The sequence below is a fragment of the Candoia aspera genome, chromosome 5 (genome assembly GCF_035149785.1).
Source record: "Candoia aspera isolate rCanAsp1 chromosome 5, rCanAsp1.hap2, whole genome shotgun sequence".
NCBI classification, from domain to species: domain Eukaryota; kingdom Metazoa; phylum Chordata; class Lepidosauria; order Squamata; family Boidae; genus Candoia; species Candoia aspera.
Genome location: NC_086157.1, coordinates 113,514,682 through 113,538,482, shown reverse-complemented (window position 1 = coordinate 113,538,482; position 23,801 = coordinate 113,514,682). Strand labels below are relative to the sequence as shown.

The 23,801-nt window shown below is 45.7% G+C and overlaps 2 protein-coding genes across 2 annotated transcripts in view; one reads left to right on the top strand and one right to left on the bottom strand.

The window, feature by feature from the left end:
* Positions 1–23,801, bottom strand: part of SERPINH1 (serpin family H member 1) — a 415,650-nt gene that overhangs the window by 34,311 nt on the left and 357,538 nt on the right. The gene's annotated exons all lie outside the window — the stretch shown is intronic.
* The window catches only part of GDPD5 (glycerophosphodiester phosphodiesterase domain containing 5), a 136,390-nt gene continuing 129,083 nt past the window's right edge, over positions 16,495–23,801 (top strand). The window contains exon 1 of the mRNA XM_063305986.1: positions 16,495–16,602. The gene's annotated coding sequence lies outside the window, so the exon portion shown is untranslated. The remainder of the gene's footprint in view (positions 16,603–23,801) is intronic.

Here is a 23,801-nt window from a genome sequence, read left to right as displayed (position 1 = left end):
GAGGTCTCTTGTCCTTCCTATTCTATTGTCTTCTTCCACTTCCGCGCATTGCTTGTTTAAAAATAATTCCTTATCTCTTCTGGCTAACCTCTGGAATTTTGCATTTAATTGGGCATATCTCCCCTTATCACTGTTGCCTTTTGCTTTCCTTCTTTCTTGGGCTACTTCTAGTGTCTCAGCAGACAGCCACTTTGCCTTCTTGGTTTTCTCTTTCTTTGGGATGTATTTTGTTGCCGCCTCCTGAACAATGCTGCCAACTTCTGTCCAGAGTTCTTCCGGGACCCTATCTACTAAGTCCAGTCCCTTAAATCGATTCTTTACCTCCACTGCATATTCCTGAGGGATATTAGTGAGCTCATATCTAGCTGATCTGTGGGTCTTCCCTAATCTCTTTAGTCTGATCCTAAATTGTGCAAGAAGAAGTTCGTGATCAGAACTACAGTCAGCTCCAGGTCTTGTTTTTACCGACTGTATAGATGTCCGCCACCTTTGGCTGCAAAGGATGTAATCAATCTGATTTCGGTGTTGTCCATCTGGGGAAGTCCATGTATAAAGCCGTCTCTTAGGTTGTTGGAAGAGAGTGTTAGTTATGCAGAGTGAGTTGTCTTGGCAAAATTCTATCAGCTTATGTCCTGCTTCATTTTGTTCTCCCAGGCCATGCTTACCTGTAATTCCAGGTGTCATTTGACTGCCCACCTTAGCATTCCAGTCTCCCGTGATGAAAATAACATCTCTTTTAGGCGTGTTGTCCAGTAGGTGCTGCAGATCCTCATAGAACTGCTCTACTTCAGCTTCTTCAACATCTGTGGTTGGGGCGTATATTTGGATCACTGTGATGTTAGATGGCTTGCCCTGAATTCGAATTGAGATCATTCTGTCGTTTTTTGGATTGTATCCAAGCACTGCTTTAGCCACTTGAATATTAATTATGAAGGCTACTCCATTTCTTCTGTGGTCCTCTTGTCCACAGTAGTAGATCTGGTGGTCATTTGATGTGAAGTGGCCCATTCCAGTCCATTTCAGTTCACTGACGCCAAAAATGTCTATCTTTAATCTTGACATCTCAAGTTGTACTGATCCATTTAGTTTTCACGGCAAAAATATTGGGGTGGGTTGCCATGACCTTCCCCAGGGATCGCATTTAGTCTGACCTCTCTGTCATGACCTTCCCGTCTTGGGTGGCCCTTCATGGTTTAGCTCATGGCATCATTGAGGTGCTCAAGCTCCAGCACCACGACAAGGTAACGATCCTTTGCTGAAGATGACCTTGATAGTTGTCTCAAATATTTGTGTGCTTGACTCCACTTTTCTATGTGACTTTTTTCTCACTGGATTTCTTTTCATTATTTATTTTCCTAGTCTATTGATGCCACTTTTAATAATAATAATAATAATATGGCAGGGCTATATACTCTCACCCTACCTATTCAACTTGTACGCAGAACACATCATGCGACATGCTGGGCTTGAGGAATCCAAGGCTGGAGTTAAAATTGCTGGAAGAAACATTAACAATCTCAGATATGCAGATGATACCACTTTGATGGCTGAAAGCGAAGAGGAACGGAGGAGCCTTATGATGCAGGTGAAAGAAGAAAGTGCAAAAGCTGGCTTGCAACTAAACCTCAAAGAAAACCAAGATTATGGCAACCAGCTTGATTGATAACTGGCAAATAGAGGGAGAAAATGTAGAAACAGTGAAAGACTTCGTATTTCTAGGTGCAAAGATTACTGCAGATGCTGACTGCAGTCAGGAAATCAGAAGACGCTTAATCCTTGGGAGAAGAGCAATGACAAATCTCGATAAAATAGTCAAGAGCAGAGACATCACACTGACAACAAAGGCCCGCATAGTTAAAGCAATGGTGTTCCCCGTAGTAACACATGGCTGCGAGAGCTGGACCATAAGGAAGGCTGAGCGAAGGAAGATGGATGCTTTTGAACTGTGGTGTTGGAGGAAAATCCTGAGAGTGCCTTGGGCTGCAAGAAGATCAAACCAGTCCATCCTCCAGGAAATAAAGCCAGACTGCTCACCTGAGGGAATGATATTAAAGGCAAAACTGAAGTACTTTGGCCACATAATGAGAAGTCAGGACACCCTGGAGAAGATGCTGATGCTGGGGAGAGTGGAGGGCAGAAGGAAGAGGGGCCGACCAAGGGCAAGGTGGATGGATGATATTCTAGAGGTGACGGACCCGTCCCTGGGGGAGCTGGGGGTGCTGACGACCGACAGGAAGCTCTGGCGTGGGCTGGTCCATGAAGTCACAAAGAGTCGGAAGCAACTGAACGAATAAACAACAACAGGACATGTGTAACATTTATAAATAAATAATCATGCATATTTGGGGGGAAGGCTCAAACATTTTTTTTACCGATAGAGGTAAAGGTAAAGGTTTCCCTTGACGTAAAGTCCAGTCGAGTCCGACTCTAGGGGGCGGTGCTCATCTCCGTTTCAAAGCCTTGGAGCCGGCGTTGTCATAGACACTTCCGGGTCATGTGGCCAGCATGACTCACGGAACGCCGTTACCTTCCCGCCGAAGCGGTACCAATTAATCTACTCACATTTGCATGTTTTCGAACTGCTTGGTGTGCAGAAGCTGGGACGAGCAACGGGAGCTCACCCCGCCGCGCGGTTTCGAACCGCCGACCTTCCGATCGACAGCTCAGCGGTTTAACCCGCAGCGCCACCGCGTCCCTTTTTACCGATAAAGGTGTGCAATTAAAAAAATTTGGAGAGAACACCAGTTGGCAGAGCGTCAGATGCACGATAACAGATGCGACTTTGTCCACTCATATGCTTGGTTTACACAACATGTTAAACCCTAACTGCAGGTTAATCAAATACCATGGCTAGTTTCACTGAACAGGGGGGTGCAAACAAATAAACCCTCTGCTAGTTTAGTATGATCTTTCACCCCACATTTGAAGAAGATGGCTGGATTTCCCCAACATGTGGAAAGAATGAAACTTTCCTCTTTACAATAATGTAAAGTTTCCCGAATTTGAAATAATTTTTCAAATAAATTATGATCTCCCAGGGAACCCCTCATGCATGACCTCTCATCAAGATCAGACCCTGATCTATGGTTTAGAAACTGCCATAGCAAGATTCCCAGGGCGGAGTAAGCCAGGATCAATCCCCTGCTTATAGCTTTGCTCTGCAACTGAGACTCAGGTCCAAAAACCAGGCAGTGCATGAAAGACTGGAAACCCTGTATGGACTTTTTGCTGAAAGAAGAAAGAAATTCTGATTTATGGATTGGGAGATTAAGACAGGCTTGGATTAAATGAAGGGACTTGTATAGTATCTAAAGGGAGGAAGGAAACCATCTGTTGAAAAGAAGGTCGGAAGCCATTCATATATTTCTTAACTTTAGTTTTTCTTTTCTTGAACTTTTTTTGCTTCTTCCTCTTTCTTTCCTTTCCTTTCCTTTCTTTTGATTTGTCTTTTATTGATCTGTTAATGTTAGGCTGTCAACCTCTGAGCAGGTCCGTTTCCTGGGTTCAGAGAAGATGCTGCCATCTCAGCCGAGGTGGGAAGGATGAAATCTGACCTGCTGGCCGGCATGTCATTAAAAATTTACAGGAGATGCTCGAAGAGCCCTTCCGTGCCAGGATGGATGACCCAGCAGGGAGTGGGAGACAAGTGGTCCCCAAACAGTGATCTTGCCTGGCTCAGTCCCCCAGGAACGTGCTTTTTATATTTAATTGCTCTGCGTTTCCTTGCAACTGCAGAAAGTCTGGCAGATTTAATGACCAGGCTGGAGTCAAAATGGATGTTTACTTGCCAGAAAGCAGTCTGAATCCTCTTTTTAATTGCAGAGTTAAATTATACATTTGGAGGTTGGAATGCTCACCAGAAACCACACTGTTCCCGTGATTTAGAAATCCAAATCCAGACTGGAGATGGTCAGTCTGGGCTGGTAATTCAGGGTCCATCACTGCAGACTTCAGGTCACACATAATAGGGTTACAGGTAGTCCTCACTTAACAACCATTCATTTAGTGACAGTTTGGACTTACAACAGTGCTGAAAAAACAGACTTACGACTGGTCCTCACACTTACGACCGTTGCAGCATCCCTGCGGTCACGTGATCACGATGCAGGCGCATGGTAAATGGTTTGTATTTCTGACTGTCACAGTGCCCCATGGTCACATGATCGCCATTTTTGACCTTCCCAGCCAGTTTCTGGCAAGCAAAAGCAATGAAGAACCATGTGATTCGCTTAATGACCATAAGGTTCACTTAATGCCTGTGGTGATTCACTTAACAACCGCTGGAAAAAAGGTCGTAAAATAGGGTCAGATTTGCTTAATGACTGCTTCACTTAGCAACCAAAATGCCAGTCTCAATTGTGGTCATTAAGCAAGGACTACCTGTTGTCAAAACCAACCCAACCGTGTTCTGTCGAAGCACAGTGTGTGAATCCAATGTATCTGTATGGATTGGAACTTCCAGTGAATTTGTAGCATTGGTTTTCATCTGGAGAATTGCAGCTAAGATTTCCACCTTTCTATTTTTCAGTCACTCTTGTGACTTAAATAACAACCTGACCTAATGACTAGATCAGTGTTTCTCAACCTCAGCACTTTTAAGATGTGTGGACTTCAACTCCCAGGATCCCCCAGCAAGCCAAAAAACGCCCACTGGGGAAGCTGGCTTCGCTTAACGACTGCTGTAAAAATGGTCGTAAAATCAGGTCTGGTCATGTGGTGACTCCAGGTTAACACAACCCAACGGCTAAGTCCATATAACATATTCTGCCCCCCCCACGCAATAAATGGCATAATAACGGCCTGGTTCATCTACACATTAAAACAGGGTCTGAGCTCTGGTTGCATACAGATTAACTAACCCGATCCTCTCTTGGCCTGGTCCAGCATGTTGGGCCTGCACAAGGTGGGTTCATGCAGTCCTCTGGGTCAGTTACAGATCTAGCAGATACTTCTGTCCAACATGTAGAGCTTGGTTTGTTTCTGGCCACGATGGCCATTCTCAAGAAAGTAGGCAGGGGTGCCCAAGGGTGGTCAAAAAAGTCAAGATGGCAGCCAAAAAGGATGTGTGTTACAGAGCTTCAGCCATACCTTTTGGACACGCTTGAAAGAAAAGATCTCCTTGATGGAATCCGTGGTTTGCTCCAGAGATGGGCGGCTGCATGGCCTGAACTGGTTTGTTTTTCGGATGTCATCAGGCTGAAGGGAACAGCTGGATTCCTAGATCCACATAACATCTTGCTGGCTTGCTTTTGCTGTGCTAATTCAGCCACTGTGGTTTGAAAACCAGGCTTAGGGCTTAGCCCATCCAGCTAGACTTCATTTAACAAATTACAATTAAGTGCAATATGAGAAGCCAATCAGATGTTACAAGAGCAAGGGGAACATCAATATCTGACTTGGCAATTAAAAAAAAAAAAGAATGTGCTCTTTCTTTCTTGCAAAAAAGTGGCTGAAATGCCTACGGTACAGTCATTTCTTTAAAAATTAAAAAATAAAAGCACATCATTTGGGGGGTGTCTGCAGGGAGAGGGGGTCAGTAGCATTAAAATGGTCAGAGTGGCTAGACAAATAGACCTCGGAGGTCCTTCCAGCCCTTTGATGCTATGATTTACCGTACTGTATCCATGGTCATATTTCTTATTTTCCTCTTTAAGAATATATCTTGGACTGCTTTTGGATTATTTGCAGTAATGGGAAAAAATGAAGTTTTGATTCTGGGTTTTGACGATTAAATTTTTTATTCTTATAGAAATAATGTTAGCAAAAGTTTAACTAATGGTAAGTGATTAAATTTGTATAATAAGCATTTATATCTGTGTTGGAGAAGGTCAGAAGTCACCTTCTTATATTTTCTTCCTATTTCTGCACTTTCTAAGTTTTTCTTTTTTCTTTAGTTCTGTATTCAAGCTTTTCTGCATTCTTTACTTTGTATTTTAACTTTACTTTGAAATTTTAATAAAGTTCTTATAAAAAAAGAATATATCTTGGCTTTCCTTTCCTTTCCTTTCCTTTCCTTTCCTTTCCTTTCCTTTCCTTTCCGCTTCTGTCAAAGCTGCTTTCTGTAATCAAGAGGACTAGCAACTTGGCTTTCTAGATCTGACCAAACACCACAGTCCATGAATCCTCCCCCATTACTAATCAATAATAATAATTACTTGTTAATCATTAAACCCGGAACTTAAAGCTTAATCAATCTGTTTCTTTCACAGGCTAATTCCCAAGAACTTTGATGTTTCGAATTCCCGGTATCTTTGATCGATATCCTCCTGTTTGCTAAAGGTGCGTGTTCTTTTCCTAACTTGTTCGCTGGCAGCTTGAACAAATTGGCTCTGATGATGAAAGGCCTCTTATCCCTACTTATCTCTGGGTACCCCTGCATATTCTCAGCAAATATGCATTGGGAATTCTGGGAGCTCTGCTGAGTGCAGTGAGGATCTATGCATCTGATGAAGTTTGCTGGAGCTCATGAAAGCTTCTGACTTTTAATAAAACGTGTTAGTTGGAAAAGTGGCTACCAGACTGGTGATTTTTTTGCCACCGTTGGCTAATATGGATCTCCTGCTACAAGGTCCAAGGGAAGGGGGAACTGCCCCATCTTTTTCCAAGGACTGGAATCCCTTAATGATGACAAGAACATCTTTCCTTTAAAAGAAATCCCTTGGGAGAAATTTTGTTCCAAGATTTTGGGAGATTTCATGGAAGCCAGGCAGGATGCGGGAGACTGGAGTGTTTTCACGTACCTTGCATGGCTAACTCCTCACCAAAAGAGGACATGGACATCACACTCCACCAGTAAAATTTCTCCAAAATTCTCTTCTTCTTTCGAAGTCCATGCTGACTCACCTTGCTATTCTCTTTTTGGGGTAAGCAGCGTTACAAAAAGTGCAGAAAGTAAATATCATGGACTAAATAGAATTTTGCCAGCAGTTGAGATCCTGAACATAGGCCTAGATCCAGATGCCCAGCCTAAGAAGGGAAACGTGAGCCGGGACTGTGATGCAGCTGCCAAAAAGGGTTGATACCATTTTGGGGTGTGCTTTATGGAAGCGAGAGTTGGACTTTGGAGAAGCAGGATAGGAAACGTATTGAAGCTTTTGAACTTTGGGGTTGGAGAAGACTCCTGAGAAGACCATGGACAGCCAAGAGAACAAACCGATGGATCATCAAACAAATCAATGCAGAGTTCTCACTCAAGCCATAAATGACCAGGCTCAAATTATCCTACTTCAGACATATTATGGGAAGGCCCAGTTCTCTGGAGAAGACTGTGATGCTGGGAAAGGTGGAAGGAAAGAGAAGAAGACGATGACCAGCCACAAGTTGGATGGACAATGGGGGCATCATTGGAAGACCTGAAGGGTGTTGGAGAAAAATCTGTAAGAGGGGACTTGTGAATTTATTTTCATTCCAATTTCATCGTGCAAGTTTTCTCTCCCTTTTCACTTGGCCCCACAGGAACGAGATGAGGCTTTTTGTCGACTCAAGCAGGACACCAGAATACTTCAGTCTCCAAATACTGTATTACAGGTAGTCCTCACTTAACAACCATTCGTTTAGTGATGGTTCAGACTTACAACAGGGCGAAAAAAGCTGACGTATGACCAGTCCTCACACTTACAACCATTGCAGCATCCCCTCAGTCAGGTGATCACGATTTGGGCGCTTGGCAACCAGTTCACATTTATGACCATTGCAGCGTCCCATGGTCACAGGATCGCCATTTTCAACCTTCCCGGCCAGCTTCTGGCAAGCAAAATCAATGGGGAACTGTGTGATTCGCTTAACAACTACGTGGTTTGCTTAAGGCCCGCAGTGATTTGCTTAACGACTGCCGCAAAAAGGTCGTAAAATCGGGTCTGATTCACTTTGCTTAGTAACCAAAATTCTGGTCCCAATTGTGGATGTTAAGCGAGGACTACTTGTATGGCTTTGCAACTACTCCTGAAGTTCCTTGATGCTCAGTTTAGAGGTCAAGCACACATGGACATGTTCAGTAACACTCCATGGGCAATACCTCAAAACAGAGAAAACAGGGTGTATTTATAACAGCATCAAGGAACTACAGGAGTATAATATGACTGGCTACAAATTGATCATAAAAAGGCAAAAAAATTAAAATAGATTCTCTATGTTGTGCCTGCTAAATGTCTAACCACAGCTTCAGCTGTCTGACCAACTTCCTCTTGAAGCACTAATACAGAGTTGAAATTATGTTATGTTGCTTGCTTAATGATAACCATTACAATTTAAATTCTTACTATGTGCAGGAGCCCCATGCTAGAAACAACAATTTTATCTCTACATGGCTTGATTTATTTTATTTTTTTATTTTTATTTCTCAGATTTGTACTACCGCCCATCGCCCCCCAAAGAGGGACCCTGAGCTCTTCCACCATTGCCAGGTTGGGGACCAGCCTCCTGGAGAAGGTCGGTCTGTGAGGTTGCTGAGAGTCAACATTGACTCAATGGCACATCGGCACAATCCCCTGCAAATTGGTTTACTTCTTTTAAGATTTCCATCTCAGCATTTACTGGAAGTTAGCACTCTGGCTAACCATTTTAAAACATAGCTGCTGGTATTAAAGCTATAAAATATGCATACTGACAAAACAAGGGAAGCAATCAAAGCCATAAATATAATGGCAGAGAAAATAAATTGATGATTAAAACTGTGGAACAGAAACAGGGCCATTCCCTTGGTGCCAAAATGCAAATTAAGCAGACGTCTCTTGGAAGTAACCCAAGTTATGGAGGATCTTTCTCTCTCTCTCTTTTTTAAAGATTTATTTATTCATCTGCAAGTAAATTTGCAATTATTTCCATGCACTATAAAATGGTATTTTCTTTGGTTAAGTGGGCCTGCTATAAAACGAACAAAAGTAAAAAAGAATTAAATGCTGAGCCCTTTGCTCCTAATAGTGGTAATGCTTCCAGGAACTCTATGCTCAGGGCCATCCTTAAGGTTGCCATCCACCTGCTGCTGAAGATTTCCTGCTCCTGGAAATGGAGGATCCATTTATCCATGCTGGCAGAGAGACCAGTGATATGCAATGTGGAAGAAATCAAGCAATGTAGAGATAAAATTGTTGTTTTTATCATGGAGCTCCTGCGCACAGTAAGAATTTAAATTGTAATAATTATTAAGCAAGCAACATAACATAGTTTCAACTCTGTATTAGTGCTGCAAGAGGAAGTTGGTCAGGCTGAGAGCTGGTGGCATCTTACTGGCAGCAAATTCAACAAAGGCTGAATCAAACATTTTAATAAATCAATCAAAACTCATGGCCTGGAAAAAAATGTCTTGTTTGTGGTCTGTTTCTGCTAGATCCTACAGGAAAGAGTGGACCATTTTATCTTGATTGACTTCATCCTCATGAGGTGCAAAAATATCACAACACTCCAACATCAGAATTGGAAGGAAGTATGGGGACCATTCACTCCGCCCCCTGCTTGGTACAGAAATCTAATTTAAAGCTGGTTCAATCCGTCACATGAAGAATCCTAGAGTTGAAAGGGGTTCTTGTGGTCATCAAGCCCATCTCAGAGCAGAAATCCAAATTAAAATTTGAGCACATCCAGAGAAGGAATGCCCTGGAGGACATCTGCCTTCCTACTGCTTAAATCCATGATTCTGGGTCATGCCTTCTGGAAGGAGAGAGAGCAGGGCCTGCCTTTCTTCTCTGGGGCACCCCTTCAAGTATTTCAAGAGTGTGACTACATAATCCATCAATCATCTCCTTCTGCTTCTCTACTTAGGACTGATCATCCTTGTTGCCTTTCTCTGAACCTGTTCCAATTCCTCCAAATCTGTCTTAAAGTGTGGTTCCTAGAAATGGATCCAGTATTCGAGGTGAGGTCTGATCAGTGGAGAATAGAGCAGGTGGTTCCTTTCTATGGCGTAGAAATTCCATGGTTGTTTAAAACTGCGTTTGTCATATTTGCAGACACGTCACCCAGTGGGCTCCTATTCAGTTTGCAGTCAACTCCTGTTCCAGAACTAAACCGCGACCGGTTATGTCCATGCCTTGTGCTAATCAGCCCTAATCCCCCATTTTCAAGCCACTGTCACTTAATTTACAGCTGAGTAACTCCCAGAATTCCCCAGCCAGCAAGGGGATTCTGGGAGTTGAAGTCCACACGACTTAAAGCTGCCAAGGTTGAGAAACACTGGTGTACAGGGGGAATGAAACCTGAAGAATACAAAACACGGCTTAGTCACCAATCCAGGGGACGCGTCCTGCAGTTCTGTGGAAGAAAGCTCATTCAGCAAAGCAGTCTTTCCCTGAGCCCAGGATAGATGCGTATTTTTAAACTGTTTACTCGGCCCGGCTGCAAAGTGACCTTGAGTTGCCCACTGGACAAGCTGCGTGGCTCTGCTGCAAAGCCGCAGATCCTATTATCCGCCGGTTGCAGTTTGCTGGAGACAGAAATCTTTCTGTTGTGTTCAGAGCCATTGCTTTGCTAGCAGGCTGGTGAGGCTTTAAGGAGCTGCCCCACCGAATCGCCTGTGGGGTGCCCAGGCAGTGCCTGCTGGGCAGCTGAAGGGCCAAGGGCTTGCTGTGAGCCCCTCTTTCTAATTCTGCTCTCTGTATCGTGGCCTATCTGTATCGGGAGTTGGTTTGTTCCAACCAAGGGAACTATACAGTCAGGGGGTCCCCACTTAATTTTGCACTCCAATGTTGTGGGAGCTTGATGCTCAATGTTGGCATGTGCACTGATGCTCCCTGCTTCTGTGTGCGGTAAGAGGTCCCGAAAGGACCAAAGGTTTTGGGAAATCTGCAAATGCAACTTCTGGATTGCTCTGCCCAATTTCTGAGACAAGGTGTGCCAAGATGTGGTTTGTCTTAACCATGGTTTGTGAAATAAGCCACATTCGTACATACTCAGCCCATGCCCAAGTGACTGGTTTGGATTTCTCAAGATTTCTGTCCCACCTTTCCTCCAGATCAGGGTTTCTCAACCTGGGCCCCTTTAAGATGTGTGGACTGCAACTCCCAGAATTCCCTAGCCAGCAATGCTGGCTGGGGAATTCTAGGAGTTGCAGTCCACACATCTTAAAGGGGCCCAGGTTGTGAAACCTTGCTTCAGATGCTCCAGATGCTCACATGGAAATCTCCCTTGGTTTTATCCCAACCACCCTGTGAGGTAGGCTGGACAGGGAGAGAATGACTTTGCCTAAAGTCACCCAGTGGGTTTCCAGGGTTGAGGGTAGATTTGAACCTGGGCCTCCCTGATGCCAGTCCCACATCTTCACCTCAACACCCCACTGGCTCTAACAATCCAAATTATTAGGTGTTGGCAAGGCTTAGCATTAATCTCATTAAGTGACACAAGATGCCATTTCGACAATGCTTTTTCGCCTCCGCCAGTGTTGGGTTGTGGTTATGGTGTTGCTCTTGCGCTGGGAAGACAATATCCATCATTCCTGCAGCAAGAAACTGATCTGGGGATCTCCATTTCCCCCTAAAGCAGTGAAGTCCACAAAGGATTGTCTAAAAAGTCAAGATGGCAACCACGATGGTGCAATCGAAGCTCTGTGATGCACATTAAAAGCTGGTGAGCTTTGACTGCAGCGTGGTGGCTGCCATCTTGAATTTTTTGACCACACCCTGTGGTTCTGACCCACCTCACAGGGTTGTTGTTGGTGAAAATAGGAGGAGGGAGAGCTAGGAAGACACTTTGAGCCTCCGGAGGAAGGTGGGATATAAATCCAAGAAACAAATAGTACCGCAGCATCCTTTGCAGAGCCCAGCTGATGGCACACGTCCTTTCATATTTTTAAAAAGGTAAACATTTCCCTTGAGATGAATTCTCAATGACTTCATGGATACATCTGTGTAATTATCCTAGCTACAATACAGAAGAGGCTTCCTGTTGTTTTCTTCTGCTTTTTTCTTTTGTCTTCCAAGTTTGGGCCATACAGTTGGGATTTCCTGGTGGTCTCCCATCCAGGTCCATGCAATTTTCTTGGCAGCAGTACTGAAGTACCCTCCATGACTTGCTTCCTCCAATTGGTTTTTTGTGTTTTTTTTGGGTGGGGGGAAACAAACTAAATACATTTCCAGTACTGTTTTGATATATATTTTTTTCTTATTGATTTGTTTTCATGTTGTTTTTTTTCTTATAGGATTACGTGCATTCATTCTTGAAATAATGATAAAGAGTGGTGATTTTAATGTCATGTTCAGAGTTTTACTGAGGTTTTAATTATCTTTTTGAAAATGATGCAATAAACTTAGTCCTATACAATCGATCAACTAATTAATGATGTATTTCAAACATCATGACAATGGTAAGCTTCCTGTTTGTTTATTGATATTTTATTCTTAAAAAGAAAAACTGAAAAAGAAAAAAAAACCCCAACCTTCTCGGAAAGATACTCACATTCTTCGAACGGTGATCTCATTTGAAATCCTGCCAAGAGATCCTCAGATCTTATAAGCTGATCTTTTTCATTCACTCTCATTGACAAAACCAAGATGTAGTTACCCAAGATTAGTAGTTACCCAAGATTATTAGCTGGGAATCAGCCTCACAAGTAGGTGATTAGACAACAAAGGATGGATCTTTTTTACCAGAATGGAAGTTAGCTGATTGGCAGCCAAAAACATCTGAAGGTCTTAAGGGATATTCAGCAAAAAGCAGAAAATGTCTTATCAGGAGGTGGCCTTATAGACAAATTCTACTTTTTTTTTTTGGCTTTGTGATGACTCTTTGTGCAAAAAAAGGAGGAATAAGCATGCATGAATCATAACATTGCATGCTGCCTGGAATTACTGGTGACATCAACTGAGGGTTGTTCTCAATCTCCTGAGAACATGAAGGTGCAATTAGTGTTAATTTTTGATGCCTTCGGTTTTGGCATCCAGTCGTGGCTTCTGGCCTCTTCTGGCCAGCGTGGGAAAGAGCTCACTGTTGTTTGCATGTTTGATTTATAGCTTGCCTTTTCCCAAGGTGGCACACTCAGCGTCCCTGCCTGCCTTTTTTCCCACAATGACAAGCCTGTAGGGTAGGCTGGGTTGAAGGGGTGTGACTGGCGAAAGGCAGCGTGAGCTTTCACTGCCAAGGATGGGCATGAACTCCCTGCTCCTCGTCCAGCTCACGAGCCATTACACCCAGCGGTGGGATATCCTAATGCACTTATCAGAATATTTATTTATTCATTTATTATTAAATTTGTACACTGCTCAATTCCCAGCAGATCACAAAGTAAAAAAAAAAATAGAAAAGAATAAAGCCATATAACCATAAGAACAAATAAGAACATGGATGAAAAGGGGGCGGGGAGAGTTCTGGAGAAATTTGCAAAAAGATAATGTACGGTCTTCATCCAGAGACCATGCCTGGAGTTAAACCACAATTTTGTGAGCTCCAAAACTGTAACAGTGCAACATTATAATGTTGTCTTTTGGAGGAAAATGTTGTGGTATGCCACCCAGAGTTGCCTTGTGTCAGAAGGGCGGTTGTATAAATGCAAGCAATAAATAAATAAATCAATTTAATTAATTAATTAATCCTGGGCTCTCTGATTCCTTTTTCAGATTTAAAAATCTAAAATATCTCACTTTCAAGGCACTGTCCATTCAGTGTAGATCCAGTGTTTCCTCCCACAACAACCCTGTGGGGCAGGCTGGGTGTGCAGCAACGGACCCAAAATCAATCAGGTGTTTCCACAGTGGAGGATGGAGTGGAACCTGGGTCTTTCCCACCCCCAAATCCAGCACTTTAACCCACTTCACTTTTTGGAATGCTCTGGTGCCAGCTCAGAAAAGGCTGGTTCAACATCTGGCGGAGTTTCTTGTATGATCAGGAGAAACCCCAATTTTTAAAGACCAGCATTCCATCCAGAAAGATATTAGATGAGCTGTAATTTGTTTCATTGTGGCTTATTATTAAACAAAGCATCGCTGAATAGCTTCGTACAACAGACCAAGCCAGAGTCCCCCTATTTGGGGGAGATGGGTGGTGATAGATATATTTTTCTTTTTCAGTTTTTCTTTTTAAGAATAAAATATCAGTAAACAAACAGGAAGCTTGCCATTGTCAACAATAAATAAATAAATAAATAAAAATCCAACAAGCCGTATGATTATTTCTTTCTTTCCTGAGAACATGGCTGGCTGGCACCCACACAGTATTGCAGTTCCAACTTCTTAAAATCTGAAACCTGACCATTTTTGCAAGCAATTACAGGCAGTCCTCACTTAATGACCACAGTGGGGACTGGAATTTTGGTTGCTAAGCAAAGCATTCATTAAGCGAATCCAACTCGATTTTATGACCTTTTTTGCGGTGGTTGTTCAGTGGATCACTGCAGTCATTAAGTGAGCCATGTGGTTGTTAAGTGAACCACGCAGTTCCCCATTGATTTTGCTTGCCAGAAGACATCCAGGAAGACGGAAAATGGCGATTGTGTGACCACGGGACACTGAGATGGTCATAAGTGCGAACTGGTTGCCAAGTGACCAAGTTGTGATCATGTGACTGCGGGGATGCTGCGACAGTTGTAAGTGTGAGGACTGGTCATAAGTTGGTTTTTTCAGCACTGTTGTAGGTCTGAACCGTCATAAACAAATGGCTGTTAAGTGAGGACTACCTATAACTGAGATCATCATCTGTGGGGAAATGGGTCTGGCTAAGCAATGTTAATTTAAACATCCATGCTGGAAAACAAATCAGTTCCTCTCATTCCTTCTCAGTGTCATTTGCTGATAAATTCTAGCCTGCCATTTTTCCACCAGGCTTCCTTCATCCAGCGAGGGTGAAATCCACTTCTGAAGGTGCCCATTTTTAGTGCCTGGCCTGTATCCCTTAATTCTCCTGCCCAGGAGATGGAGATCATCCTTTTCTGCCAGGGCAGTAATCCAAGGCATGCGGCCATCTGTCATTTTAGAAATAGTAGTTTTATTTATTACAGGCTTACAGCTATGCGAAGCAGAGACATAAAATAAAATAAGGGATACAGTAATATGTTACCATCTATTATAACACCATGATATCAAATAAGGCACCTGTAAACACATGCATGTCATGTGTTCTTATTAACCTCTATTCCAGTGTTTCTCAATGTTAGCAACTTTAAGAGGTGTGGACTTCAACTCCCAGAATTCCCCAGCCATCAGAGCTAACCAGCAAAGCTAGCTGGGGAATTCTGGGAGTTGAAGTCCACACCTCTTAAAGTTGCCAAGGTTGAGAAACCCTGCTCTATTCCAAGTAATCTATTTTCAAGTAACTTCACAGAAACCCACGAAGTGTTGTGATGCTGTTTCTAAGGTTGTAACCAGGTCCTGTTACCATGTGGCCAGAATAAATAGGGAGCAGGGTTGATCTTAGTTTATTGCATGCAGGACAAATGTGTTTAGACGCGACCTTCCGGGTTGCCCGGGCAGAATGCCCCTTTCAGAAAACTTCCCCCCTTAAGAGCAGAGGAGAAAGTCCGCAATCCAGTCAGTCAAAGCGCTCCGCGCAAGAGCTGCGTCTCGATGCGTTCGGTAAAAGCGGGGGCGCCGCTACTTCTCATCCCCGCTGAAGCTTGATTTATATCCACTTTTATGTACGATTGTTCCCTCTCTCCCATTTTTCCGGACGCGAATCTTCGCCGTTCCGCATTTCCCCGGCGCAGCAAAGGCGCCCTTCCATCAAACTGGTGCCCGGGGGCGGCCGCGCTCACCGCATCTTGTACGGCAGATTCATAACCGCGGTCCTGCCTTGGGTCAGTGTCTGGGCCAGGAGACCGAGCGCGCGTAGTTTGTATCTACATATATGTCAGTGGGTGTGAGAGGCGCGCGCGCGCACACGTGCACCACCTATACTGGTATCTACATCTACATCTATATCTATATATCTATAGCTACCTCTACCTCTACCTACCGATATCTATACCTATCTCCATCATGCATCCATCCCTCCATCTCCAGCTGACATCTGTCTCCACTTCCTACTTGGGGCGCGCTGGGCGAGGAACGCCACCCGTTTCCACGCGGCGCGCGCAAGGGGGCTCGGCGGGCCGCCCTCGGACGAACAGAAGAGCGGGGAAGACCTGGGCGGGGGGCGCGGGGAAGGGTCGCAGCCCCGGCCGGGACCGTCCTAGAAGGCGGGGACCGTCCTAGAAGGAAGACCTGGGCAGGGCGGCCCGAGGGCCCCGCCTGCTGGCCGCAGCGCCGCCGGGGCCGGCTCTGCCTCGACTCGCGGGCGCCCGCGGGGAACCGGCGGCGGGCAGGCGCGGTTGCGGGGCTGGAGCTCGCCCGGCCACGCGGGGAGCCCCGTTCCGGCCTGGCTGCGTCGCTGGGCGGGTCCCTCCTGCGGGTAGCTCCGCCTCGCCTCGCCTCGCCTCCCCTGCGCGGCGGGCTGCGGGCGGAGAAGCGGCGGCGGCGGCGGCGGCTGGTGGGTCCTGCGAGCCCCGTCCCTCGTCGCTGAGAGCCGCCGGGAGCCCAGCGGGCGGCCCGCGGGGGAAGCAGCCGGTGCCGCCCTCGCCGCGGAGCAGCGGCGCCCCCTCCCTGGCTGGCCGGTCGGGCTCGGCGAGGTTACACAAGCGCCCGGAGCGCAGCAGCGGCACGGACGGACGGGCGGACGGGCGGTCCGGCGGCGGCGACACGCACCCAGGTGAGTGGCTGTCGCGTGCCCGCCGGCCGGACGCCGCTTTCGCCCGCGGGAAGGTCGCGGGGGCTCCCGGGCGCCGGGAAGCCGCGCGGAGCCCCGGCGGGGAGTTTCCAGCCACGCGGGAGCGAAGCGGCCCCTTCCGTCCTCGCGCGGCGGCGGCGGGGCGCGGGGCGCGGCAGGCCGGCGCAGCCCGCGGCCCCCCGGCTGGGCGTCGCGCCCCTTCGCGGGAGCCGGGCTGCAGGCGCTGCCGCGGGTTGCCGGCTCCCCAGCTCCAGCCCTGCCGCCCGGGTCGCTGCGATGCCTGCGGCGGAGGCAGGGCGAGGCTCCTGGGGGGCGGCAGGCGCTCGCGGTCCCCCTTCTCGGAGGGGGGTCCTGACTCCTGGCGGACCCCAAACGGTGGGGCTCGCTGGCGCTGGTCTGCCAAAGGTGGCTTCGCCTCCCATCCCTCCCACCTGGCCTGGTGGGCTGAGCAAGATGGGAATTGCAGTCCGGGTCGCCTGCTTGCAGAGATGCCCTCTAAGGGGCCCACCTGGTGATTGGGAGAGGAGGGGGTTGCTTCCCCCCTGCCCACCCGGGGGGGGTGGGAAGAGAAAGCGGGGGTGCGCCCAGTTTCTTAGCCGCTTGCCCACAGCGCCCGAACTTCAAATGTGTGTGGTCATTTGTGGCTTCCTGTATTGGAAGAGCCCAAGGCACTGGGGTGTGTAAACCATGTTTTTGGCTTAGCCTGTTGGTGCGAAACCTGCCAGTGCTGGTGCAGTTAATGTGCCCTGGTTACCACTGCAGGCAGAAAGGGGGAAGGCTGCAAATGTTATTTTTTCCCTCCTGTTTCAGTGGCCCTTTTTTTTCTGTTCTGCCTCTTTAATGACAGCCTTGACAGGCCAAAATTAAATACTGGTTGCTCGCCTGTTCCTGGAAGTTTCTCAGCTTTTCTGCTTTCTACGCGCTTTTCCTTGTTCCGTCTCCAAAAAGTTTGGCGGAGAATTAAAAGATGGAATAATTGCACAGTTCGACCTGCCGTGGGGCTGTGGACTATGCGTCTGAGAGCTCCTGACAATTAATTTCAGGGAAGCAGCTTGTAGGGAAAGCCAGCGGTGTCAAGATGGTAGGCTGACCTCGATGATGATGATGATGATGATGATGATGCAAATAATTTCTTAAAGCCACGTTAAAACTGTTTTAAGTGACAGTACCTAGCTGATATTGGGGGGGGGGGGGAGCCCTAAGCATAATCAGAGCTGAGTTGACTTTGGATGAGAGAGACTGGAAAGTAAAAAGAAAAAATATGGAAGAATTTTTTTGCGAAACTGCATTTGTGCTGTTCCAAGAAAACGACAGAACTTGTAGTTCACCTTGGTGTAAAGAATGTTTGGGTTACTGATGTTGGAGCATGTGTATGTATGTATGTATGTATGTAGGGTTGAAGGCTGGGCTTGGCACAAAGTGAGCCCTGGATCTGTGGCTTATTAATAAATCACAGTTGGACAGTTGAGCCCTGCCTTCTGTCTTCTACTCAGTGGATCTAATGTTGTGGCCCAGCTAACTTTCTGTTAATCACCTCTTGGGTGGCTTAATCCAGTTTCGTCCTGAATTTTGGCTGCTCCAAAATCCAAAGTCTGTGTTTTTATCAGGTTAAAACAAAGTCAGGCGAAAGTCATAGGGAGCTTGTTCAAACCATGGCTTGTGGGGCAAGGAATAGTGGCTAGGTTCACGTGCCACGCTAGATGATTGCTTAGAATATTGTACATTATACGTAGCAATCTCATGATTGCTTAGTGTAACGTGCAAACTCACTTTTGCTCCATTTATCTCCCAACTTTTTCTTTTTTTTGCCTGAGAATTTTGGAGCGCCTTCAAAGAATTTTCTGGGCTGATGGGAAATGTGTGTTTTCAAGCCCAACAATTTCTTGCCTCACATGGCTTCATCCTTCTTAGGACCCTTTGATTTTGCTTTTTTTCTCTGGTGCACCTCCTGTGGTCCAATGTTGAATGAGATAGCATTATTTATTTATTTAAGGACGGAGGCGTATCAGGTGTGTTCGCCACCTTGAGTTACTTATAAAAATAATAAAGGCGAGATAGTATTATACAAAGCACCGCACCCCCAGTTGCAAAAAAAAAAGTCACTAAGAAGGATAAACACGCAGCTCTTAAGGAACCCAGGACTTGCAGAGCAAAAGGGTATCCAGAATTAAAAGGTTTTTTTCTCCCCCTGAGTCTTTCCTAGATGTATTGGATTGAAGTTCCTCTACCATTAAGAATGTTGGCATCAGTCCCTACTTAGAGTATTTTTTTTCCCTACAGTCCTGTTTTAGAAAGATTTCCTCTTGGAAAAGAAAAGTATGGATCGGTCTGGGGAAACAGGAGAATTTAAGAAACTTTGCAGCGCCAGGCAGGACTTGCGTCCTGCTGGCTCGTCCGTCCTGCTGGGTCGAAGGACTTCTGCTGCTGGCAGAAATCCATCCTGTGTAGCCCTTTCTCATCAACTGTGACTTGGGAAAATGGGAAAGGGGTAACCCATCTGAGGTTTTTGGCCTGCAAGCAGGTATCCTGCATACTGAAGCATGTTGGGGGTCCAAGAATTGCAGGTGGGTTTGACCATCTGTGTGTGCAGTTTGGGGCAAGTCTCCCCCCACCCCCGAGTTGGGGACTAGATTTGCATGGAGGTTCAGAGATGGTCTGTCTCAAGTAGGAAGCTTGGAAAAACAACAGTAAGAATTGAGCATAGCACAGCCTTTTCATTTTCCCCTGTAATGGCTGGAGTGGCAGGCACAGATTTCTGTGGGAGCATCAGGCGGGAAGGGGGCCCATGAGATCATCTGACCCAGCCCTTTCCTCCCTGCTAGATCTCGGTCCAGGATGCCTGGCAGGTGGAAACCACTACTAGAGAAGGGGGGGGAAAAACAGGAAAAATGGGGATAATTTATTTCACATCTCCAGGTCGTGTGACACGAAGGAGACACTACGCTACTGCAAAGGCTTGTGCTTTAAAACTTTGCAGCCAAGCCTAAGTAAAATTCTTGATGTTTCTTAGCAATGTGAACGGCCTCTGGCTTGGAAAATTTGTCTGAAGCAGAAATGGGCAGTTGGCAACAGCCGCCACTGTTAAATAAAATAAAAGGTTCTTTATCAACTGATTTTAGGTGCAGCTGCTGAGTCAGGCAAAATACGTAGTTGTGGTTATAATATTCCAACTTTAATTTTCCCCAGTATATCACTAACCTGTTTAAGCTGAAATGGGATGTAAATGTGTTTCTGCCTTTCTCTCACCATGAGGCCATCGTACATGTTAGTTTAAAACAGCGTTTCTCAACCTCGGCAATTTGAAGAGGTGTGGACTTCGACTCCCAGAATTCCCCAGGGGGTGTCATAAAGCCCCACCCCAAATACCTTTCCAGCATGGGCTGTGGTCCTGAGGTGATTCTTTGCATGGGCAAAGCTGGAAAACTCAGACACCTTTTCAAACCCTATTTAAAAAATTCCCCAAAATTCTGTTGGGGCTTCAGGACACGCCTTTTGTTGTTGGAAATTTTTATTTACATTTTATGGACAAGACAGTGCAGAGAATTTCAAAGCAAAATGCATCTAACCTTATTTAATTCAAATATCTGGGCATCCATAGCAAACCATTGCTAGCTTTTTTTGCACATAATACATTTAAACCAGGTAGGATAAAAATCACCATCTGCATTATCGTACTATTGACATCTTTTGGGGACAAGTCAACCTTTTTGTTAGTGTGGATTTCCAGCATATTTCCCACTATGTGGAAATATTCGAACCCTTTCCTGTTTTCCAAGATCTTCCAGGACTTGTCTGGCTGCAACTGATAAAACTATCAACCCTTCCTGTTCTCTGGTGTCATTTAGCTATTAAAAAAACACCCCTTAATAAGGCCAGCTTAGGGTCTAATGCAATATTTTGAATTGCTCCATTTAAATGAAAAATCAGTCAAAAACAATGGAAGAACTCTTTAAGACCACCGCACATGCACCCATTTCTTTACATTTTCTCAAACAGATGGGATTTATCCTAGAATTTATCTGAGTAACATTTCCTTAGCATCAAAAATACTATCTATAAAATGCATTCCTTGAATTTTCCCTAAATCTGGCCAAAATTGATTCCAGTGGTCTTCTATGCCACTTGGATCGCCATAAAGTCGTAAGTAACAGCTGCCTTTAAAAAAAATAATCCAGAACTCTGATGAACCTTTGGGACTTTTTCCCCCCATATTTTTACACCTTGGTGGGAGGTGGCAGGATGCCAAACAGTTGATTTTACTTACCTGAATGAAGCTGTGCTTCTCTTATGAGCACTTGAGATCCATCTGGTTCCTAAAGGCAGCACTGACACTCTCTCCTCCCTCCTCAGCATTTAGGAATTATCTGGTGTCCTTAAAAAAAAAAAAAAGGTATAAAAGCTGCATCAGCTGCTTCCGGGAAGCCTGAGCAAGATTAATGGAGCCTCATCGGCTTAATCAAGAGGAATATGTGGGAGCATTGCAACTGACAGCCTCCTTAATGCCTTAATCCACCTCTTGCAGGTTGCAGTGCAAGCTGTTGATGCATCTTCAGGATAACCTGGATGCTCACCTGCAGCATATCTATTTATTAGCTGCCCATCCCACCTTCCCCCTTCAGGAGAATAAGAAGGGGGCGAACTGTGCGAGAGGCAGGGGGCACTGGGCTCTGGTTTTACAAATGGGACAGTCTGGCTTCTTCCAGGTATCTTGGCCTACAAATCCCGTTATCTCTAGCCAAGCAAGACTCCTTGCCCCTTGAGCTGGAGGTGTCGGGGGTTAAAATCGGCTCCTTCTGCGCTTGGACGACACTCTTTCCTTCCACCTGGGTGCCAATTCTGCGCAGTAGCATCCGTTCGGAGCATCACTGCTGAAGTAGCATTGCAAGTGAGGCCAGCCCTGTTAAAAGCGACACCGGGAGATACGTATTTTCAGACTTGCAAGATGGATGTCAGCCCTCCCAGGTAAACCAGACAGGAAACACGACCAGATGAGCTAATTCTACTTTATTGTAAGGCTGCATTAACAGAATCTTGCAAGTCTGAAAGTACCAATCTCCCGCCATCTCTTTTACGGCCTGATACACATTTTTAAGTTCCTCTCTTTTCCCGTTATGCAGCTGTGGGCTCCTCTCTCTCTTATCTGATTATTCCCTAGGCAGCATCTCTTCCCCTCAAGGTCGTTCCCTCATACCATTACAGTGTATTTATTCCTTAGATATATATCCTGCTTTCTTTTCAGGAGCTAAAGATATTGGCATCTTTCCCCCCGCCTTTCCCCATAACAACAACCCTGTGAGGTAGGTTGGGTTGAAGGAAAGAGGCCCAAAGGCACCCTGTTTTGCTTAGCCTGGGTTGGGGGGTGGGATGAATTGGGAATGGCTCATTCTAGTGGTCTGTAGCTTTTGAACAATGATTCCTGAAGGTTTCTGAAGTGCTAGAGAATTTGGGGGAAAGTGGATGGTTTCAGCAGTGGATCCACACAATCTGGGAGTGAAACAAGTGGAGCAAAACCATTTGGGATGCTGCCCCATCTATAATGCTGCTCTGGGTAACTCTCCGTAAACCATGGGCCTCCAGATGAGATGGCCTGCACTCCTATCATTCTCAAGCACAGGCTAGACCCTGGCTGGGTTGCATGTTACACAACATACTTAACCTGGTTAGTAAGTTGTCACAATTTCTGGTTTGGCGGGATGTGGAACCCCCTCCCCCAGAACACTAGCCAAGGTTAAAAGTAAGCAAGCTTTGCAAATTGACTGCTGGGTTTTAACTGACCCGGCGAAGGGTATTATTAAAACCCAGCTGTTGTGTTAAGCCATGAAAACTTAATCCTGGTTTGCGGAATATGCTACAGGGTCTGAATTGAACGAATACGCCAAGAGTAAACTTAACTGTGGCTTACTTTTGTGCGCTTGTTTGTATCTGCTGCCACGGATGAACCTGGTTATGACTCCCAAAGCTGTTTTTTTTTTCCAGTCAGGCCCTGACATGCCTCACATGTTCTGTTAAGCCATAATGTAGCTAGCTGGATTTAAGGCATTGTAGGAACCCAGCCTTGATGCTTCCTAAACCGTAGCTTAAGGTTGAGCATGTTATGCAAACCCAGTTGTGATTTTTTTCAGTAAGCTATGTTGATCATGGCTTGCTTATTGCAATACACCAACCGATACTGCAGAAGGGTTGCGGTTTTGACAATTAGGACTTCATGCTGGAAAAAGTTGGCATGAGAGCAAATGGGCCGCCCGAGGGAGTATTTCCCATCCATTGATCACTTGGGAATTTTGGAGTGAAACCTCTCGGTGAGAGGTGTTTTAAGCTAGTCTTCTCCAGCTGACCATTCTGGCTGGGCATCGTAGGAACTGTAGTCCAACTCCTCTGCTTTAAAATCTTGAAAGGGGATGAAACAAAGGCTTGTAAAATACCCACATCTCATTTTGAGACATTTGCTCCTGGATCCTCTAATAATGCTGCACATTCTTCCAGAGCATAGACTTCCATTATTTCAGGATACTTTTGTATAAGGTTATTAAATTCAAATACAGGAGGAGGAAGGAGAATTAGGTGTGTTCGCCTCCTTGATTTATAAAAATAATAAAAGTGGGATAGACGATAGATACGCAGACAGATCGACTTCCATGCTGTGCGATGCTCCCCGTGCAAAGCCCTTTTGGGATTTCACGGCTCAGCCCGATGGTAAATTGGGCTCCTTCTCCAACAGAAATCAGCCCTTCGGATTTGAAGCGCTTCCTGTTTTGGGGGGTGGGCAGTGTCTTATTTTATTTGGGATTGCTCCCACACATCCTGGGTGGTTTTGGGGGGGAGGGGGAGGTCAGGGAAGCAAAAAGGACAAGTAAAATCGCAAGGGCTGAGCTGCCTATGAAGGGGTGTGCAGGTCCTGCTGGAGTGTGTTCCGGCTGTCTTTGGTGATGGGTGGTGTCCCATAAAATGTGGGGGATTGAATGCTGTAGAAAAGAATGTGCATGAAAAATTTTGCTTTAAAAATCCTCACTTTTCCATTTAAGGTGACAGTGAAGCTTGTCATTTATGCTTTAAAGCAGTGTTTCTCAGCCTTTACCACTTGAAGATGTGTGGACTCCTGGGGAATTCTGGGAGTTGAAGTCCACACATCTTCAAGTGGCCAAGGCTGAGAAACACTGCTTTAAGCTGTAGAGGAGGAATCC